The sequence below is a fragment of the Ictidomys tridecemlineatus genome, chromosome 6 (genome assembly GCF_052094955.1).
Source record: "Ictidomys tridecemlineatus isolate mIctTri1 chromosome 6, mIctTri1.hap1, whole genome shotgun sequence".
In the NCBI taxonomy this organism is placed as follows: Eukaryota; Metazoa; Chordata; class Mammalia; order Rodentia; family Sciuridae; genus Ictidomys; species Ictidomys tridecemlineatus.
Genome location: NC_135482.1, coordinates 124,358,337 through 124,378,876, shown reverse-complemented (window position 1 = coordinate 124,378,876; position 20,540 = coordinate 124,358,337). Strand labels below are relative to the sequence as shown.

General features: G+C 36.7%; 1 long non-coding RNA gene across 1 annotated transcript in view; it reads left to right on the top strand.

Moving 5' to 3' along the window:
- Nucleotides 1–15,981, top strand: part of LOC144365025 (uncharacterized) — a 66,000-nt gene extending 50,019 nt beyond the window's left edge. The window contains exon 4 of the long non-coding RNA XR_013423287.1: nucleotides 15,939–15,981. This is a non-coding gene — a long non-coding RNA (uncharacterized LOC144365025). The remainder of the gene's footprint in view (nucleotides 1–15,938) is intronic.
- The last annotated feature ends 4,559 nt before the right edge of the window (nucleotides 15,982–20,540 follow it).

Below are 20,540 nucleotides of genomic sequence, written 5' to 3'. Positions count from 1 at the left end.
CCCTTAACCTATGCCATGTATGCAGTACTTCATGCACTTGTCCCCACAGGTATACTCTGGGTAGGTTTCCCAGTAATGTTGCCAAACACCTTCCCATGTTTTGCATTTATACACCTAAATGTCTTATAGATTGCAAATCTCTTAAGAATAAAAACAAACCTGTTTGGTTTTAGTTTGATATAAACAGCATGGGAATATGTAGGAAGAAATTTTTGAAGTAAATCTTCATATCATAGTCTAAGCATGTGTAGCCAAGGATCCTTAAAACTTAATCATAAATTTCATGTTAGAATGGTGCTAGATACATCTAAGAAATAGCCCTGAAGCAGGGAAGAAATGTCTTATCAGTTTGAATGTTCAAGGATATTAGAGAAAGGTGATAGGAAAACTTATAAAAAATGGAGTTAATCAACATTATAGGAGAAAAAAATTTCATTATATAGTGTGGACATCATTACTTGAATGTTCTTAGTGAGGCAGCATGTCAGAAGGCCTAAGTTCTAGTCCTGGCTCCATTATTTGCCAAGTATGACCCTGCTTCACCTCTGAGCTTTGTTCTCCTTAGTAAAAGAAAAATAACACCTACCCTGCCTAGATTTTGTGATGGTTTCATTATGTATGTGAAAGTTCTTTCAAAACTGTAAAATGCTATATAACCATCAGGAATAATTGTTAATGTATTTGTTCTAAGGCTATTAATAAAATTTACATTTATCAGTAATTTACCACCTATGATTCCTCCACTTCAGAGGAAACTTCTAAATGACTTCCCAGTCACTACCCCTCCTTCTTCTAGAAAAATGATTATTTTTTTTCTGATTACTTTTCTCATGTAGTAATCTGTTGGGATTTGAAGTGATAATATGTTCTTGTTTGTGAGCCATCTTCCTTTAGACCTACATTTGTGTCATTCTCTATGGCGAGATTGTCATTTATTTCAATTTAATTGTGTATTTGTTTCACTGCCTTGATATGCAACTTTTTGGTGTTGTTGTTATTGTTCTTGTTGTTGTGCTGGGGATTGAACCTGGGTCTTGTGCATGGGAAGCCGGCACTCTACCAGCTGAGCTATATCCCCAGTCCTCAATATGCTAATTTTAAAGCTACATTATTTTGCTGATGTAAATTTATATTGTTTCTCCACTTTAGAGTTTCAAAAGATAAATCTGTAGTTTTTGGTGCTCATATGAATTCATTTCATATAGATGTGAGATTGCTGGGTCATAACCATACCTATGCTATAATTTAGTAGATACATTAAAAAACTTAATTTTTTTTTTGTTTTCCCAGTCTTTATTTCTTCCCTGTAAATGAAAGGGGTCCTATCATCTCAGTATCTCCTGAACACTTGCTACCAAGATTTTTTTTTTAAATTAGTCAGTCTTATGAGCAGTAATAATAACCAATTATGTTAGTTTTCATTTAGTTGACAACTAATAAACCTCTTCATTTTTCTTTTTTTCTTGTCATTTGCCTATCAAGTTTGTAAAGTCCTCTGGGCATATAATTGGATATCTCCTTCTTATACTTTGAGATAATTCTTAGAACAATTATAATTATTGTTGATATGAACTATTTGTTAATATTGAGTTAATTATAGGTATTAATACTTGGTTAATATTTGTAAAGCATAAAAGAGAATAAAATAATGGCATTTGCAAGTAAATGGATGGAGTTGGAGTATATCATGCTAAGTGAGGAAAGCCAATCTCCAAAAACCAAAGGAAATGCATTCTGCTATCATAACAATTAGAATAAATATTTAAAGAAAAAAGATGTAAAAAGTATCCATCATTTTGGGAGCCACTAAAAATGAACAGAGATTGATTGAAAGGTAGAAAACAGTGAAGAGTGTGAATTTCCATGTTTCCAAATAAATGCAATGTCCTCAGGAAAAAAAAAATTAAATAACAGCTGAGGAGACACCAGATGTTACCATGTAAAATTCATGCAAATATATTTAAGATTATACTAAATTTTTTGAGAATACTCTTTTACAATCCAGAAATTTCCACTTAATGTTTATGTCTAAAATCATTGTAAATGGTTGTGAATTGGAAAATGCTTTTAGAATTCATGGTAACTTGATAAAAATGTTAGGTCAATTTTGAGACTCATAAATAACCAGTTCAAATTATGAACACATGTAACGCAATGGCCACTGAACGAATTTATTTTAAAGAATAATCATTCCAAGTGGCTCAAAGTTATGGTCTTATGTTCCCAGTCCCTTATGCCAAGGTCAGACATTTTATTCTGTCCTGACTTTACTGTCTAAGAAAAGGTAGGGAATAGATTACTCATTATAAAAACTTCATGCTACAGATCCACCCACACCAGCCACTGCGGGGCCCAGGCACACAGCATGCCTGGTCCACCCCTTTCTCCACTAGCCAGAGCTTAGCCTCTGGTGCAAAACCACCTCTCTGATCAGTGGACTGTGTAGGGAGCCAAGATCCCGAATAGACTGCCCACACTAGTCCACATGGGTTCCAGGATCTCAATAGGGTGGTTGACCCCTCCCCCACCATGGCAGAGACTGCCAGAGCCAAGCCTTTGGCACTGGACCACACCTTCCTACAAGCAGGCTACTGCGGGGAAGTCAAGCCCAGCTGCTCAGATCCCCACACACTGGCCTCTGCAGGGCCCAGGCCTGGAGCAAACTGGGCCCATCTCATTCCTAGTGGGGCAGACACTTTCCAGAGCCTAGCTTCTGGTGCAGGACCCCCCCCACACACACACACTTTCTACCACTGGGGTTCAAGCCAGTGAACCAGATCCACCCACTCCAACTTACGCAGGTCTCAGATCCAGGATGCAGTACCATCCATTGAGGGACACCAGCAGGGTCTGGAAGCCCAACATCAAGGTGCAGTACAGAAATTCTGCATGGGTACTCCAAGAATTTAGGGAAGAAATTATAATATCTCAGATCCACGCTGCAAGAAAGGAAGACACAGAGATAACACAAAAAAACAAATGAGAAAAGTGCCCCAAACAAGCCCGGATGCTATAATAACAGAACCTATGGACAGTGAAGTTGATGAAATGTCAGAGAAGGAGGTCAGAATGTTCATAATTAAAATGATCTGTGAATTAAAGAATGACCTAAATGAGAAAATACAAGCAAAAATTTATCACTCCAACAATGAGATAAGAGAGCAAATACAGGTAACAAAAGATTACAAGAGAGAGAGAGGCCCTGAAAAAAAGTCAGAAATCCTAGAAATGAAGGATAAAATAAATCAAATAAAAAAAATTCAATAGGAAGCATAACCAACAGACTAGATCACTTGGAAGAAAGAATTTACTACTAGAAAGACTGCACTACAGAACATCCTCAGCAAGATATTCCAAGAAGAAAAAATGAAAAACAATGATGAAAATCAGCAGAGGGAGGAATTACACTAAAGGAAATTCTAATCAGAGGAGAAACCAAGTCACATTAAATACCAAAAATAAAAAAAATGGCTGGTGATACAAATCATGTCTCAATAATAACCCTGAATGTTAATGGCCTAAGCTCACCAATCAAAAGACATATACTAGCAGATTGTATTTTTTAAAAAAGACTCAACAATATGCTGCCTCCAAGAGACTCATCTCATAGCAAAAGACATTTACACAATGAAGGTGAAGGGTTGGGGAAAATCATACCACTCACATGGACTGCGGAAGTAAGCAGGGGTTTCCATCCTCATATCAAATGAAGTAGACTTCAAACTAATGTCAATCAAAAAGGATAAAGAAGAACACTATATACTGCTCAAGGGAACCATATACTAACAAGACTTACCAATTTTAAATATGTATGCCCTAAAGAGTGGAGCAGCTATGTTCATCAAAGAAACTTTTCTCAAGTTTAAGAGTCAAAAATTTTGGGTGACTTCAACATAACTCATTTATCACTAGATAGATCTTCCAAACAAAAGTTGAAAAAAATCTACATAACTAAACAATACAATTAATATCTTAGTCTTAACTGACATATATGGAATATTTCAACTTAAAATGAGAGAATATACTTTCTTCTCAGCAGCACATGGATTCTTCTCTAAAATAGAACATACATTATTCCACAAAGCAACTCTTAGCAAATATAAAAAAGTAGAGATACTACTCTGCATTCTGTCAGATAATAATGGAATGAAAAACGAAATCAATGATAAAAGAAGCAATACATTGCACTCCAATACCTGAAGACTAAATAATATGCCACTGAATGTACAATGGGTTACAGAAGAAATAAAGGAGGAGATTAAAAAGTTTTTAGAGGTGAATGAGAACACAGATACAACATAACAATATCCCTGGGACACTATGAAAGCAGTTCTAAGAGGAAAGTTCATTGCATGGAATTCATTTCTTATAAGAAGAAAAAAATCAACAAATAAATGAATTAACACTACATCTCAAAGCCCTAGAAAAAGATGAACAAATCAACACCAAAGGCAGCAGAAGACAGAAAATAATTAAAATCAAAGCTGAAATCAATGAAAATAAAATAAAAGAAAAACTGAAAAAATTCACAGAACAAAATTTTGGGTCTTTGAAAAAATAAATAAAATTAATGGAACCTTAGCCATGCTAATGGAAATACAGAAGATAATTAGAAAATATTATGAAAACCTGTACTTCAATAAAATGGAAAATATTGAAGGCATCAACAAATTTCTAGAATCATATAATTTGCCCAAATTGAATCAGGATTATATACACAAGTTAAACAGATCAATTTCAAGTGACAAAATAGCAGATGCCACCAAAAATCTAGCAACCAAGAAAAGCCCAGGACTGGATGGATACACAGTTGAGTTCTACAAGGCCTTTAAAGAAGAACTAATACCAATACCCTCCAATTTATTTCAGGATATAGAAAAAGAGGCAGCACTTCCAAATTCAGTCTATGAGACCAACATCACTCTGATTCCAAAAGCAGGCAAAGACACATCAAAAAGAAAAAGAAAAAAACATCAGACTAATATCTCTAATGAACATAGATGCAAAAATTATCAATAAAATTTGCTCAAATCAAATACAAAAACATCAAAAACTCATGCACCTCAATCCAGTGGGATTCATCCCAGGGATGCAAGTTTGGTTCAACATAAGGAAATTAATAAATGTAACTCATCACATCAAAAGACTTAAAGATAAGAAACACATGATCATCTCAATAGATGCAGAAAAAGCATTTGACAAAATAAAGCACTCCTTTACATTCAAAACAGTAGAAAAACTCAGGATAACAGAAACATATCTCAACATCATAAAAGCCATCTATGCTATGCCCCAGGCCAACATAATTCTAAATGGAGAAAAAATTGAAGGCATTCCCTATGAAAACTGGAACAAGACAGTGATGCCCTCTTTCACCACTGCTATTTAACATTGTTCTTGAAACACTGGCCAGAGCAGTTAAACAGATGAAAAAAATTAAAGGGATACATATAGGAAAAGAAGAACTCACATTGGCACTCTTAGCTGGTGATATGATTCTACAACAGGAACACCCTAAAATTTCCACCAAAAAACTTCTAGAACTAGTAAATGAATTCAGAAAATTAGCAGGATATAAAATCAACACCCATAAGTCAAGGGCATTTTTGTATATAAGTATCAAATCCTCACAAAGGGCAATGAGGAAAACTACTCCATTCTTAATAGCCTAAAAAAAAAAACACTAGAAGATGGAAAGATCAACCTTCCTCTTGGATATGCAGAATTAATATTATCAAAATGACCATACTTCCAAAAGCACTATTCAGGATTAATACAATTCTGGTCAAAGTTCCAATGACATTCCTCATAGAAATAGAAAAAGCAATCATGAAGATCATCTGAAAAAATAAGATAACCAGAATAGCTAAAGCAATCCTTAGCAGGAAGAGTGAAGCTGGTGGCATTACTATACCAGACCTTAGACTATACTACAGAGCAATAATAACAAAACAGCATGGTATTGGCACCAAAAAAGACTAGTAGATCAATGGTACAGAATAGAGGACACAGAAACTAACCCACAAAAACAATTATATTAGACAAAGGTGCCAAGAACATGCATTGGAGAAAAGAGAGCCTCTTTAACAAATGGAGCTGGGAAACCTGTTAATCCATATGCAACAAAATGAAATTAAACCCCTGTCTCTCACCATGAACAAAACTCATCTCAAAATGGATCAAGAAATTAGGAATACATCCAGAGAACCCGTGTATAATAGAAGAAAAAATAGACCCTAATATTCATTATGTGTGATTAGGCCCCAACTTCCTTAATAAAACTTTTGTGGTGCAAGAACTAAAATCAAGCATCAATAAATGGGATAGAATCAAACTAAAAAGTTTCTTCTCAACAAAATAAACAATCTGTGAGGTGAATAGAGAGCCTACATGTTGGGAGAAAATCTTTATCCATCACACATCAGATAGAGCACTAATCTTTACATAGGCATATGAAGAACTCAAAAGCTATGTGCGCGTGCACGCGCACGCACACACACACACACACACACACACACACAAATAATAACCCAATAAATAAATGGGACAAGGACCTGAAGAGACAGTTCTCAGAGGTTGATGGAAAATCAATCAACAAATACATGAAAAAATGTTCATCATCTCTACCAATTAGAGAAATGCAAATCAAATGCACTCTAAGATTTCATCTCACTTCAGTGAGAATGGCAGCTATTATGAAGACAAACAAAAATAAATGTTGCCAATGATGTGGGGAAAAGGTACACTCATACACTGCTGGTTGAACTGAAAATTGGTGCAGCCAATGCAGGAAGCAGTATAGAGATATCTTGGAAAATTGGGAATGGAATCTCTATTTGACCCCGCTGTCCCTTTTATTGGTCTATACCCAAAGGACTTAAAAAGAGCATACTACAGGGATAGCCACATCAATGTATATCGCAGCACCATTCACACTAGCTAAATTGTGGAACCAACCTATATACCCTTCAATCGATGAATGGATTAAAAATGTTGCATATTTACACAATGGAATATTATTCAGCAATAAAAGGGAATAAAATGATGACATTTTCAGGTAAATGAATGGAGTTAGAAAAGAGAATGCTAAGTGAAGTAAGCCAGGCACAAAAAAACAAATGCCAAATGTTTTCTTTGATATAAGGAGGCTGATTCATAGTGGGATAGGGAGAGGGAGAATGTGAGGAACAGACAGATCTGGCAGAGAGGTTGAGTGGGAAGGGCTGGGGCGTAGGATAATTAATGATGGTGAAATGTGATGATCATTATTATCCAGAGTACAGGTATGAAGACACAACTTGGTGTGAATATACTTTGTATACAATCAGAGATATGAAAAATTGTGCTCTCTCTATATAATAAGAACTGTAATGCATTCTGCTATAATATATAAATAAAATATAAAAAATTAAAATCCAGTGCTTATTAAACATTCTACATTTGCTGTTAGGACATGAAAAGAAAAACCTGCTCAGCTCATTTTATTTATGTGTAGATAATGAGTAAATATTATTGAACAATTTTTGTCCAGCTTCTTCAGTGAGTATTAGGATATGAATATATGGATTGAGTTATTGGGGAGTTGTGAAATTTTAGAGGTATTGTATTGTTTTCTCATGTTGTCTTTGTTACTATTCTGAGGTCTGTGAATAAAGTTGGATACATTTCTATTCTATTATATGTGGATCATTTTAGTGAACAATTTTCTCTTTGGGATGTGACCTGGCCACAGATATATCTCAGTGTTAAAGCCGCAACTGAACAGGACTAAAGTGTTAGGTTCACTTACCAGAATCCTATAAGAGGAAAGAATAACCAGTAACAGGAACAACACAGAAACAAAATGTATGTCAACTAAAAATGACTTCATTAATAAAATTGGAGAAGTAGGAAATAACAATATGCACCTGGCTGAAAAAAATTAATTTTAATGACAATAAACACAACAACATGTAAAGGAAGAGGTAGAATAAAAAGTAAAGTGCTGGCAAGGAACAGGGGCAGAAGAATCAATGGGGAGAGAAGAAAAAAAATTAGAAAGGATGGGGCTTCATTAAGGTATGATTCTAAAGAGAAAAAATAAAGAAACCAAAAGATCCCACTATTAGAAGGAACATAAGAGACAAATAGTGAGGGGAACCCATATACAGTAAGTGACCAAAGACCAAGAGCAACAACCAGAAATATTTGAGATTTTTCCTTGCTGATGCAATTAAATGGAACACACTTCCATCCAGTAATTCTAGATTTAGAATCCAGTAGCTTTGGGAGGTTTCTTGGAAGGAACTATATTCAGCTGTTCCTTCTCAGTTGCAGCCCAAACAGGCCAAGCCTGGGAGTGGTGTGTATGCTGAGTTCCTCTCCTTCTTGGCCCCAAGAGTGTGCTGAGGGAATGTTGACAGCTGTGTAGGTATAGTTGTGCTCACTATTTGCTTTTGTACCCACAGATGTGGTCTGTTTCTAACAAGAGCTACCTGATAAGCCCTCTAAGCTGTGAACACTGGAGGCCAGGCCACAGTACAGACCTTACTTCTTGAGTCCTTCAGTCAGTGAATTTAGGGGTGTGCAAGATTTCAGGTTCCATGGGGTTTCTTTCTAGTGTCTCTGAGCATGGCAGAAGCAGTCTGCCTGCAGAACTTGAGCTTGGTTGGGGGAGCTATTGGCAACAAGCTTTCCATCAGACCATGCCCCTTTGCTCCAGGATCCTTCTGCCTTTTGAGAACACACAGCTGGTTTCTCACACTGCCATAAGTCGCAGAGTATCTATTTGAAATGGGCAGTGTCATCCACTGAATTTGACTCTATAGACTGTCCAACAGCCAAGCCAAACCTCCTGTTAACCAGTTTGGGGCACATTCCTGTCAGTCTCTTTCTTGAGCCCAGACTCTGTGATGGGAAACACCATGACTGTGAAGGGATGTGGCTATGGTGTCTTGAGCTATGAGCCATGCAGGGGTTTCTGGTCTCTCACACAGACATTCCTGCCATGGAATCTTTTGGAATGGAGCTTTCCCTTAGGGCTCTAATGGACTATGCAGGGAATTGCTTGGGACCTTCTTGGTGGAAGTGTAGGCAACATTTCCAAATGCCTCTGAGCATGGTACTGTATTCAGGATGGAGAATATTTCTCATCTGTGTGGAGCTGCATGTAGTAAGTTTTCTACCACATCCAACCCTGGAACTCATTGTCACATAGCTCCAAACTCCACATAAATTTTAAAAAGTATCCTTGGCTTCTATCTCTGAGGTAGACCACAAGATCTTCCCTCCAGCTGCTCAGCGCTCTCACAAGATTTGTGTCTGACCTTCTCTCCTAGACTCAGCTTGACTCTTTTTGGTGACATACTGAATTAATTTCACAGTTGGGTATTTGAGATACAAAATAAAAAGGCTAGGCTTTTGATTTTTTTTCATGAAGAAAAGCCTAGAAAAAGACCCCAGTTGGAGGTAGCTCCTGGGGAGGCACTGAATCTGCAGGTAGTTTTCACAGTTCATCTGTCCTCCCTTGACATCTCAGGCATAAACCAAGGCCCTCTTCTACTGTTTGTTATCTTTAGAAGAGGCTGTCTTTCTGTGGATCTCTGGGATTCTTCCCTTCATTCTATCAGAGGGCAGTTTCCCATCTTCAACCTAATTTCCCCCTTGTCCAACTGCAACCTATTTTTTTTCAATTAAGACTTTTATTAGTCTAAAAGCCAATGTCTCGGGATTTGTTCTGGCCACCTGTTCTCTGTAATTGACTCTAATGTTTTCCCACAGCTTTTTTATGTCTTTGTGCAGCCTCACAATAGTTTATCTGATTCAAACTCTTCTGAGTTCCTAAGCACTGCATGCTTTTTGCTAATGTCTTTTCTTGCTTGGTGTCCTTTGTTTACTTCTTTCTTAGGTGGAAATGTTGTATACTCTGGCTGATGTGTGTGTGCTGTAATGTAAAAGTCAAACATAGAAACAGTATCTTACTACTTTGTCATTTTATTAAAATAGATTTTCTGTGAATTATCAAAAGGTAGTTGCACATTTTTTAAACTCTCATAGACCTAAATGAAGCAACTACAGTAGTCAAACTCAGCTAAGTATCTTAACACTAAAACAGTCTGTCAACAGGAAATCTTTAATGGTGTAGAAAGCAGTTGTGCTTATAAAAATTTGTTTACATTTTTTTTTCAAATGTACTATTTTTGGTGGGGAAGGAAAAAAATTATTAAGTACACTGAGGTTATTTCCTTGTGCACATATGTACATCCATGGGTATACTATCAGTGGATAGTGGGTATGCTTCTTTCTTCCATCCTGGTTTTACAGTGTGAGTAACCACATGAACACATTAGTTCAGCTTTATCTGAAGAATACGGGTGAGGCTCTCTTTAGAAAAACTTCAGCTTCAATATGAACTTAGTTGTCTAATTTTTAAGACTCACTGACTTTAAAACAGGCAACTTGGGTGCCTTCTTAGAGAAGGGCTAAGAAATCTTTATGCAACTCATTATTGATATGAATTTTAGCAGAGTATCTATGAAAGTGTTCTAAAGAAGAATGTTTGTCATTTGCCTTGTAATGCATACCAAAGAGCAAAACATAGAGTAGATAGACATGGGAATGGTAAGAATCACATATTATAAAAAATTGATTGGAGAGAATTTTTGTCAAAAACATGAACAGCAGCAGTATATTTTAACAGTGGAAAAAATTACACCTACTAGAATGTAAAATTGTAATGCACCAATAAAATTATGAAAAAAAGAAATTAGGTAGCTAGAGCACTTCAAGTATACATTTATTATAGAACATCAAATTTATAAATAATTGTCAAATATACAGTATCTTTGTAAAATAGTTTATCAAAGTAAATTGTTTAAAATGCTTTATATAAATAAGAAACTATAAAATGAAGATGTCATCAATCATGAAAAATTAAGACTAGGATGATGTTTTTAAAAATGAAAAAATCAGACCATTTGGCGCACTCCTCTACTCCTAGCAAATCTCATCAAGGCTGAGGCAGGAGGATAGCAAGTTTGACACCACCTCAATGATTTAGTGAGATCATTTCTCCAAATGAAAACTAAAAAAGATTATGGATATTGTTCAGATGCAATATGTAGTACAAAGAAAAATGAAAGAAAACAGCTAGCAGAAGTGAAAAGAGGAAAGAGGCGAGGGAGGGAGGAAGAAAAAAGAAGGAAGGAGAAGATACTGATGAGGCCATATTCCAGGATGTGTGTACACCTGTAATCCTAGCAAGTCAGAAGGCTGAGACAATAGGATCACAAGTTGAAGGTCAGACTGGGGATGTAGGTCAGTTCTAAATTGTTCCTGGGTTCAATTGTTAATAGTAAGTAGGTAAGTAAATAATAATGAAAAAAAAAAGACTAATAAGCTTTACATTATAAATTTCAGCCTACTTTCAACTCAGTTTTAACCAAGGTATGATTCTGTGCCTTCCCCTTGGAACCTCACCCCAGTTCCTTTGCCCCTCAGTTAGGAAGGTGGCTACAAAGGGAGAAGGGACCTCTTCTTGGGAAGGGCTATCCCCTGGGGTGGAGGGACAGCTGGGCTGCAAAGCTTCTTTCTTGGCCTGTGGTGTACAATCCTGACCTTGAGCAGACCTGTGACAAGGAGGCTCCAGCTGCAATACTGGGCTGCCTAAGCTGATAGAGCGCTGGGACCCAGAAAGAGTACATGGCAGGAGCAGAACCCTAAGAAAGAGAGGCACCAACAGCACTCTCAGAGACGGGTTCTGGGGCCTGGTGTCCCCTCAGCAGCAAGGCAAGACTGTGGAGTGCAGTAGAGCACCCTCGGTGCTGCTGAGCACGGGCAGCGCTGGTCTGGCCTTGCAGGAGTTGGAAAGGTCTTCTCTGCCCTAAGCTCACTATTTTTTTAAAAAAAGTTTTGATTTATTTTATTATTTTTGTTACTGGGGGTTGAACCCAGGGTGCTTAACCACTGAGACACATTTCCAACCTCTTTTAAAAATATTTTGTTCAAGACAGGGTCTCTCTGAGTTGCTAAGTGGTTCGGCAACTTGCTGAAACTGGCTTTGAATTCGCAATCCTCCTGTCTGTGCCTCCAGAGCCCCTGGTGCTCCAGCCCGCCAGGTTAGTGATTTTTGATCTGGAACCAGGAGGCTTAATCTTCATCCACTCCACCAGTGCTGAGCTGCAAGTTGTGCTTGGTGAAGGCAGGGCCAGCTCTCCTTCTACAGTTATCTACTGGGTCCCAGAGGCGCGCCAGGCTCTACTTCCTCTTCCAGCGCCCTTGCCTCTGGGACCTGATGTCCCACACCTCCACCTTCTAAGTGGGCAGAAGAGCCTAGAACTGGCTGGAGCTCACGTGGGTCTTGCAGGAGCTCAGTCAGTGCTGCCGGTTAGACAGATGCCGTGGAATTCCCATGCATGTTTAAGCAACATCTATTTTTGCCAGGTTGTCGCCCTGATTGGAGCCCGCCAGGACCTCAGCAGGGAAGACTGAGAAGCTGCACAGGGCACAAGAGCGCTCCTTAGTTTTATTTTATTTTATTTATACTTCTCATAGGCTTTGCTCATTAGTTGAGAGCATTTTCAAGTAGGTCTAAGCCTGTGCTAGGTCCATCCTTCTGTCCCTGGGTCTTGCTCTATGGAGGACTTGCCTCTCCCAATCTGACAGGCACACAGTAGGTGGCCTCTGACCTACACCCCCACCCGGTGACAAGGTTCAACAGTGTCCTGGAGACCCTGGGCGCCATCGGAATAGGAGCAAAGGTGGTTGGGTACAGCCCCACAGGAAGACAACACAAAGCTGCCAGGGATAGCGACTTGGATGAGATGAGGCGTCTCCTTGTTCAAGGGAGCTGTCATGTCAATGACAGAGATCAGAAGAACAGGTAATAGAGTATGGAGGCCCGCAGCCCCAGAGGCAAGGGGCCTACTGGGGGAGGCAGGGCCCATGGTGAAGAAGCCTGCACCATCCTGGCCATTCCCTGGAGGACAGAGCAGAAGGGTGGCCAGGTCTTCTTTTACTGGGCTGTTTGGCTTTCACACTCCCAGGGACTCATCAGCACCTAGTACCTATGGTACCTATGCAGTGTGACGCCCAGGCCCTCTTAATGAGCAGCCACATGGAAACACAATTTAGCCAGTTTCCTGGGTGCTAACATATCCCCTCAGGAGGCTGGGGAGCAAGCACTGCAGAGTTGTTCACCAAGGGGACAGTGCGAGGGTTGGCTCCTGGACCTAAGCAAGGGTCCTGAGGAGCCTCACGAAGGGCCGGCAGAGGGCAGGATCACATATCCTGACATGCTGGGGGCATCCTCCATCGGGGAAGAGTCTGGGCTAGGAGATGTGCCAGGTCCACTCCTCTGTCCATGGGTCCTACCTTAGGCAGGACTTGCATTCTGGGCTAGACTCCTAGGGTAAAGGGCCAGGGAAGAGGTGGAAAGGTCAGCGAGAAGGAGCTCTGCCTGAGGCTGGAGGGGGGTGATCTTTGTCCTCACCCAGATGGTGCCTATGCCACCCTAACTCTAATACTATGTCTCACTAAGAAGATTCAATAAAAATTAGAAAAAAATAATATATATATATATATTTTTTCTATATATATATAGTTCAAGTAGGAAATGTAACTCATAAAAATATCATAAAAATGTCACTCATACTATATACTACTTTATGGATGTATACTTATGTTTACATTTTGTCTACTCTGGAGCCTTATAAGGGTCTTTGATGAGGGCCAGTGATTTTTTGTTCCCTGTTCTGGGTTTAGTTTTGCAATTATTTTTCACATTAGTTTTCTTCGGGTTGCCACTTCTACTCCTCTTTATGTGCTCCTTACTTCTATTTTATTTTATTTTATTTATACTTCTCATATGCTTTACTCACTAGTTCATGTGTTCTCAATGTCTCTTGATCAGACAAACATCTTCTTAACATGATTATTGAGAATCCTTGTTTTTTTCTGCAGGTACTAAGTTAACTTTCGTGAGTTCTGAGAGAGTAGAATAGAGGTCATGCAAGGCAGCATTCACATTCTCCAAAGTACCAAGCACATTGTGGATTTTCAATCTTGTCACCATTTCAGGCTGACCACACTAAGGAACATTCACTAAATGCTTTGAATGAAAATCTGCAGATTCATGCTGTCCGGGTATCATTTCCTGTAGTTATCCATTCTTGTTCTTTTGTTTGATCAGAGCATCTGTTCACAGCATCTAAGTGGTACAGGCTCTCAGTCACCAGGGCCAAGAGGACGGCAGGCAGGGTATGCCCAGCCTGCACAGACTGCAAACTGCTGCCCTAATGCCCCTTCTCTGTTTTGTTATAAGGAGACCTGGAATAGCCAGGGCCTGAACCCTGGTGTGGTGTATTTTAAGAGAAATATTCATTATTACCAAAGTCTGAGCTTTTTCTATGGTTAACAGTTTCAAATAACCAAATAAAAATGCCAGATTTTAATCTTTTTTGAGTTCTACATACAATCTTTTAGGATAATGATGACACTAAGAAAATGTTTGTAATAAAGACTTGCCTGTCTCTGTACCAAATTTCACATCAACTGTCCCAAATCGCCAACAGACAAAAAGGCAGATAAATGAGTGGAACAGAATAAAACTAAGAAACACCCAAATATCTGAAAACGTTTAGAATGTGCTACTGATGACATATCATAATAGTAGGAAAAGAATTATTTGTCAATGAGATGCGTGATAATTGTAGAAAACTAGTTGGATTTTTATGTCACAAAAATAATTCCTGGGTACAATATGGATTATTAATTTTAAATAATACAAAATGAGAAAAATGTTAGACGAAAACACAAATTCTTCTGTATACATTTTATGTGGGCAAAGTCCTTAGGAAAGAATGAACTGAAGAAGAAGTCTTCCTTTTGTTCTTTTTCTCTCTTAGTTTTTAATTTTGTTCCGGGGAATTGAGCCCATTGCCTTGAGCTTGCTATTTGAGTGCTCTGCCACAAAACTGAATCCTAGAGCCCTTGAACTCTAATTTAAATTAGGAAAATTCCTTTCTTTCCAGATGCAAAAGTGACCTGTGGATATAGGAAAAAGTACTTTGTATCCCTGGTTAGAGAAGGAAATTTAAGTTTAATGATAAATTAAATATAGTTTCTAGTTACAAAACTTGTGAGATAGAGAGTAGTGGTATTTACACTGCTATTTAAGTGCTGAGTTGCTTATGACTTCTCAAACTATTGTATGTTCATTTTAATAATGCATATTTCTGTACACAAATTCTTTATACTAAATATCTTTAGGGTATACTAAAAGATGCATACAGATTGTTTTTCTGAGAATGGCTTAAAATAGCAATGTTTTAGAAAAGACTCATAGAATTGATTGTAGGAAGAAAATGCAGTGCATTCCTAGAATGGAATATTATGTGACTATTAAAGATGACAAAGATGTATTTTGACCTGGGAAGAAGTCTTTTTGAATATCAAGTGAAAATGAAGCTTCACTGTACATATACACAAATAGATTGTGGTTTCCTGTTTGGCACAAATATGTACAAAATGTAGGAAAATTTACTATTTACAGCATTCAAATTAAAAGTAATGTTTCGAGCAACTAAGAAAAAAATTTCATTTTGTCTTTCATTTAATATTTTATTTTGAATATTTGGTCATTCCTCTTTATCTTTCTGTTTGTTTCTACCTTAGTTTCATTGACAGCAGTTAACATGCTCTGTATTGGTGCAGTATTTTGACGTTTTCTGTGTTCTGCTTTTTTTTTTTTAACCTTCCATATGGTTAATTTTAGTAAAATTCCACATTGACTTCTACTTTTCCTTTTTCTTACCTGTTATTTCTACAATGAATATGTGTAAAAATTTTAGTGAGAATTTCTTATTAATAAAATAAACTCTGGGAGGAGCAGGGAGATGAATCTTGTGCTGATAAAATTTTTCACTTTCTACTAACTTCTGCGTACGTGTGTGTTTCTGTAGATTGATGTCTTCAGCGGACTTTTAGCCTCTTCAGAAGAGAAGGTAATCTTTTCATCCGTGCTTATACATGTTACTACCTATATATCTCTTACGCATGTATGTTTCATTTCATACAGGTTTATTTCAAATGCAATTGTAGTTATCATTTTGTTTTAGTTACATTCTTATAATGTAAAAGAAAGCAAATATAAAAGAGTATTACTACTGTGAAAGTATTATTTTAATTTACAAAACTTTTATCTAAAAATGCTGAACATCCCTCCAGGTGCCTTAGTGTAAATCTGTAATCCCAACCACATTTGAGGCTGAGGCAGAAGGATCACAAGTTTAGAGAGGCCCTTAGCAACTAAGGGAGATGTCTCAAAATAAACTAGCTCAAAATAAAGAATAAAAATCGCTGTGGCTGTGGATTAGTGTTTAAGTGCCCCTGGATTCAATTCCCAGTAGAGAATGAACAGACAAATAAAGAAAAAAACACCACGCACTGAACTCCCCAAGTATACTTTATGTGTTCTTTCATTTTATTAACTCACCATTTATATCCTGAATACCTATTATATAGTCAACATATTTTATTATTTCTCAGGTCCTCTTTCGTGTTTCCCTGACTGGAGATTTAAAACTGAAGGGATAGAACTCAATTTGAAGTGAAGCATTTCCTCCTGCTTTTCAAACAAAAGCACTTCTGGAGATAAGAATTTGTAAACTGCCCATTTGAAAAGTTAAGATCACATTAATACTGATATAAAGTATTGGGTATATCCAATTTACTTACGTGCTACAAGTCTAAATCCTGAACAAAGTGAAACATACTATTTCATTTGAAATCATACATTTCCTTTGGCTTTACGATTCTTGAAAAAAAAAACAAGAAAAACTTTACATTAAATTTTGTCTTTTGCTGTTTTCTTATTCAACCCTCTTTATCTATAATACTTATTGTAACTAAAATTTATTTAAATTTCATTCATATGACTAGAACTGTCATTGGTTGATTGTTTTATCATCTTTCACTTAAGGTAAGGCACCATGGATTATGTGATGGTTCTTTTTTTTATGTATGAAGAAACATTTTAAACATTGAAATACATAGTCCTTAAAATACATCTGAAAAATTATTAACAAAACACAACAAAAAACAAGATTCACTGGTGTCAGAAGCAATGGTGCATTCTTATAATCCCAGTGATTTGGGAGAGAAGGTGAGACATAAAGATTGCAAGTTCAAGATGAGCCTGGACAACTTAGTGGGACCCTAGCAGAAAGTGAAAAATAAAAGGGCTCTGGAAATGGCTCAGTGTTGAGTGCCCTTCAGTTTGATCCTCAGCAGTGAGGACTGGGGAAAGGAAAGAAGTCAGTGAATAGGCAGCTAGAATGTTCTGATCTTTCATTAATTTAGTTATAACAGCTAGTAAATATTGGTGTTCCTTCCTAAGAAATTGTTTTGAAGGGAGAGGAATTAATTGCTATCTAATGTTCACAATGTCATGAATAATTGTCTGTTTTAAGTGGGAGCTCTATGACCTCCTAACCAATCTTCTAACTTTTGTAGGACCCCTCTACATTACGCATGTGCCTATGACCAGGCAGAAGTGGTGGCTTTTCTAATAAAGAAGAAATGCAACATTCACCTCTGTGACAGTGAGAACAACACACCTCTGATTAAGGTAGATGTAGCCAAGTATTTCTGTGAGGGATGAACTACACTTAGAATAAAAATTGATACATATCATTTAAATGTAACTAATTAGTAAATCCTATAAATGTTGTTCATAAGCAGGGTTTTCAAATCTTTATCCCTCACACATCAGATAGAGCACTAATCTCTAGAGTACATAAAGAACTCAAGAAGCAAAGCACCAAGAAAACAAATAACCCAATCAATAAATGGGCCAAGGACCTGAACAGACAATTCTCAGAAGAGGATATACAATCAGTCAACAAATATATATATAAAAAATGTTCATCATCTCTAGCAATCAGAGAAATGCAAATTAATACTACTTTAAGATATCATCTCACTCCAGTCAGAATGGCAGCTATTATGAAGACAACAATAAGTGTTGGTGAGGATGTGGGAGAAAGGTACACTCATACATTGCTGGTGGGACTGCAAATTGGAGATGTCATTATGGAAAGCATTGTAGAGATTCCATGGAAATCTGGGAATGAAACCACCATTTGACCCAGCTATCCCTCTCCTTGGTCTAAACCCAAAGGACTTAAAATACTACAGAGACACAGCCACATCAATGATTATAGCAGCACAATTCAAAATAGCTAAACTCTGGAGCCAACCTAGATGCCCTTCAGTGGATGAATGTTTTAAAAAAAATGTGGCAATTACACAATGTAATTTTACTCAGCAATAAAAGAGAATAAAATCATGGCATTATCAGATAAGTGGATGGCATTGGAGAATATAATTCTATGTGAAGTTAGTCAATTCCCCCAAAAACCTAAATGCTGAATGTTTTCTCTGATATAAGAAGGCTGATTCATAGTGAGGTAGGGAGGGGAGAAAGGTAGGAATAGATAAATTCTAGATAGGGTAGAGGGGTGGAATGGAAAGGGAGGGGACAGGGGATTGTCAAGGATGGTGGAATGTGATGTGACACCATTATCCAAAGTACATGTATGAAGACACAAATTGGTGTCAAAACACTTTATATACACCCAGAGATATGAAAATTGAGCTGTATATGTGTAATAAGAACTGTAATGTATTTTGCTGTCATAAAGAAATAAAAAGAAACACAAATCCAAAGACACAACATAATATATCTATATAACTATAACTATATCTATATCTGTATCTATATCTATCTATCTATATATATATGTTTAAAAGACATATATATGTCTTTTAAAAAAGAATATATATATATATATATATATATATATATATATTTTAAAGACTATTAAAAACAAATGAAAGATTTCCAAATAAATAATAAGATTACGCTCCACCTCAAGTCATTAGTAAAGAAAAAAACAAACTAATACCAAAACCAGTAGAAGATAAGACATAAGGTCTGAGTGGAAATCAATGAAATTCAAAATAAGTCCCAGTCATGCAGAGGTACCTTGGTTCATCATCTGTAAACTTATATATGTTCCAACAGCCACATACAGAATTGAACATCCTATGAAATGCTGGTACTTTTTTTAGCACCTTTGGGAACTTAGGAATCATAGGGTTTGTCATGGGCAGATGGAGACCACCATTGTAGCAGTTCTTTTTGAAAACCAGAAGGATGGAGGAAAGGAGGAAGGCAAGAAACAAGGTAGCTAATTGTGAAATAATGTCATGTACCAGGGACATAGATTTTTACTTGAATTCATTTAAATAGTTCCTTGGAAATGCTTGTATGAAAACACTTGATATGGTGGCCATCTATGAAAACCTCTGAAATGTTTCTATTTATGAGTCTTTTGTATCCCCAATTTGAAGTGAAGAGTGAAGGTTAGATACAAAAAAGACCAATGTCAACATAGGCATTCATCTTTGCACAAAATTGTCTTTATGAGCATAAGAAAAATATTTTTAAAGGCAACAATTATCTAAGATGTGTGTCAAATCCAAAATGCACCACTGGACTCATTACATGTCTTAGTGTGAATATCTCTCAAGGATAATTTGATGAAGAGGAAAGAAGTAGAGTCAGGAAAATAGAAAAGTGTTTGCAATTTTATGTGGTGATTAGGTCAAATGAAGTGGTGATATAGGATGTGTTGATTATGAGGATGAAAGAGTATATAGAGAAATAAAAATTTCAAGGAAGAGTTAAAGAGTATGGTAGAATTTGGCTGTTAGCAATGAAAGGAGAAAGGATGTAAAATAGAGAAGTGAAATAGACAATACAAAACTAAATCAAAATTTATTAATTGAAAATCCTAGCCCTCAAAATGCAGAGTAAGAAAAATTGACTTCTTTCATTAAAAAAGCCTAGAAATGGGAATATATATATATATTTATATTATATTATATTATATATGTATAATATATCTATTGTATGTATATATATGACACACTGGAAAAATAAAGAACAATGAAAGAAAGAAAAAAGTGAAAATGTTTTAATTGGTTATAGATAACAGTATAATGCATTTATGCACTTTGACATATCATACAAAGATGGGATATAATTTCTCATTTTTCTGAGTGTACATGTTGTAGAATCACATTGGCCATGTAAATTATATATACATATAATTATATATATAAATTAATAATATCTGCTTTATTCTACTATCCTTTCTATCCTCACATCCCCTTTTCTCCTTTTACTACCCTCTATCTAATCTAAAGAAAATCTATTCCTCTCTAGTGCCGTGCCCCACTTTATTGTGAATTAACATCTGCATATTAGAGAGAACATTTGATCTTTGGTTTTGGGGGATTTAGTTTATTTTGCTTAGCATGATATTCTCCAACTCTACCATTTACTGGCAAATGCCATAATTTTATTCTTCTTTAAAGCTTAGTAACATTTAATTGAAAATACATACCACATTTTCTTTATCCATTCATCTATTGCAGGGCACCTAGGTTTGTTCCATAGTTTAGCTATTGGGAATTGAGCTGTTATAAACATTGAC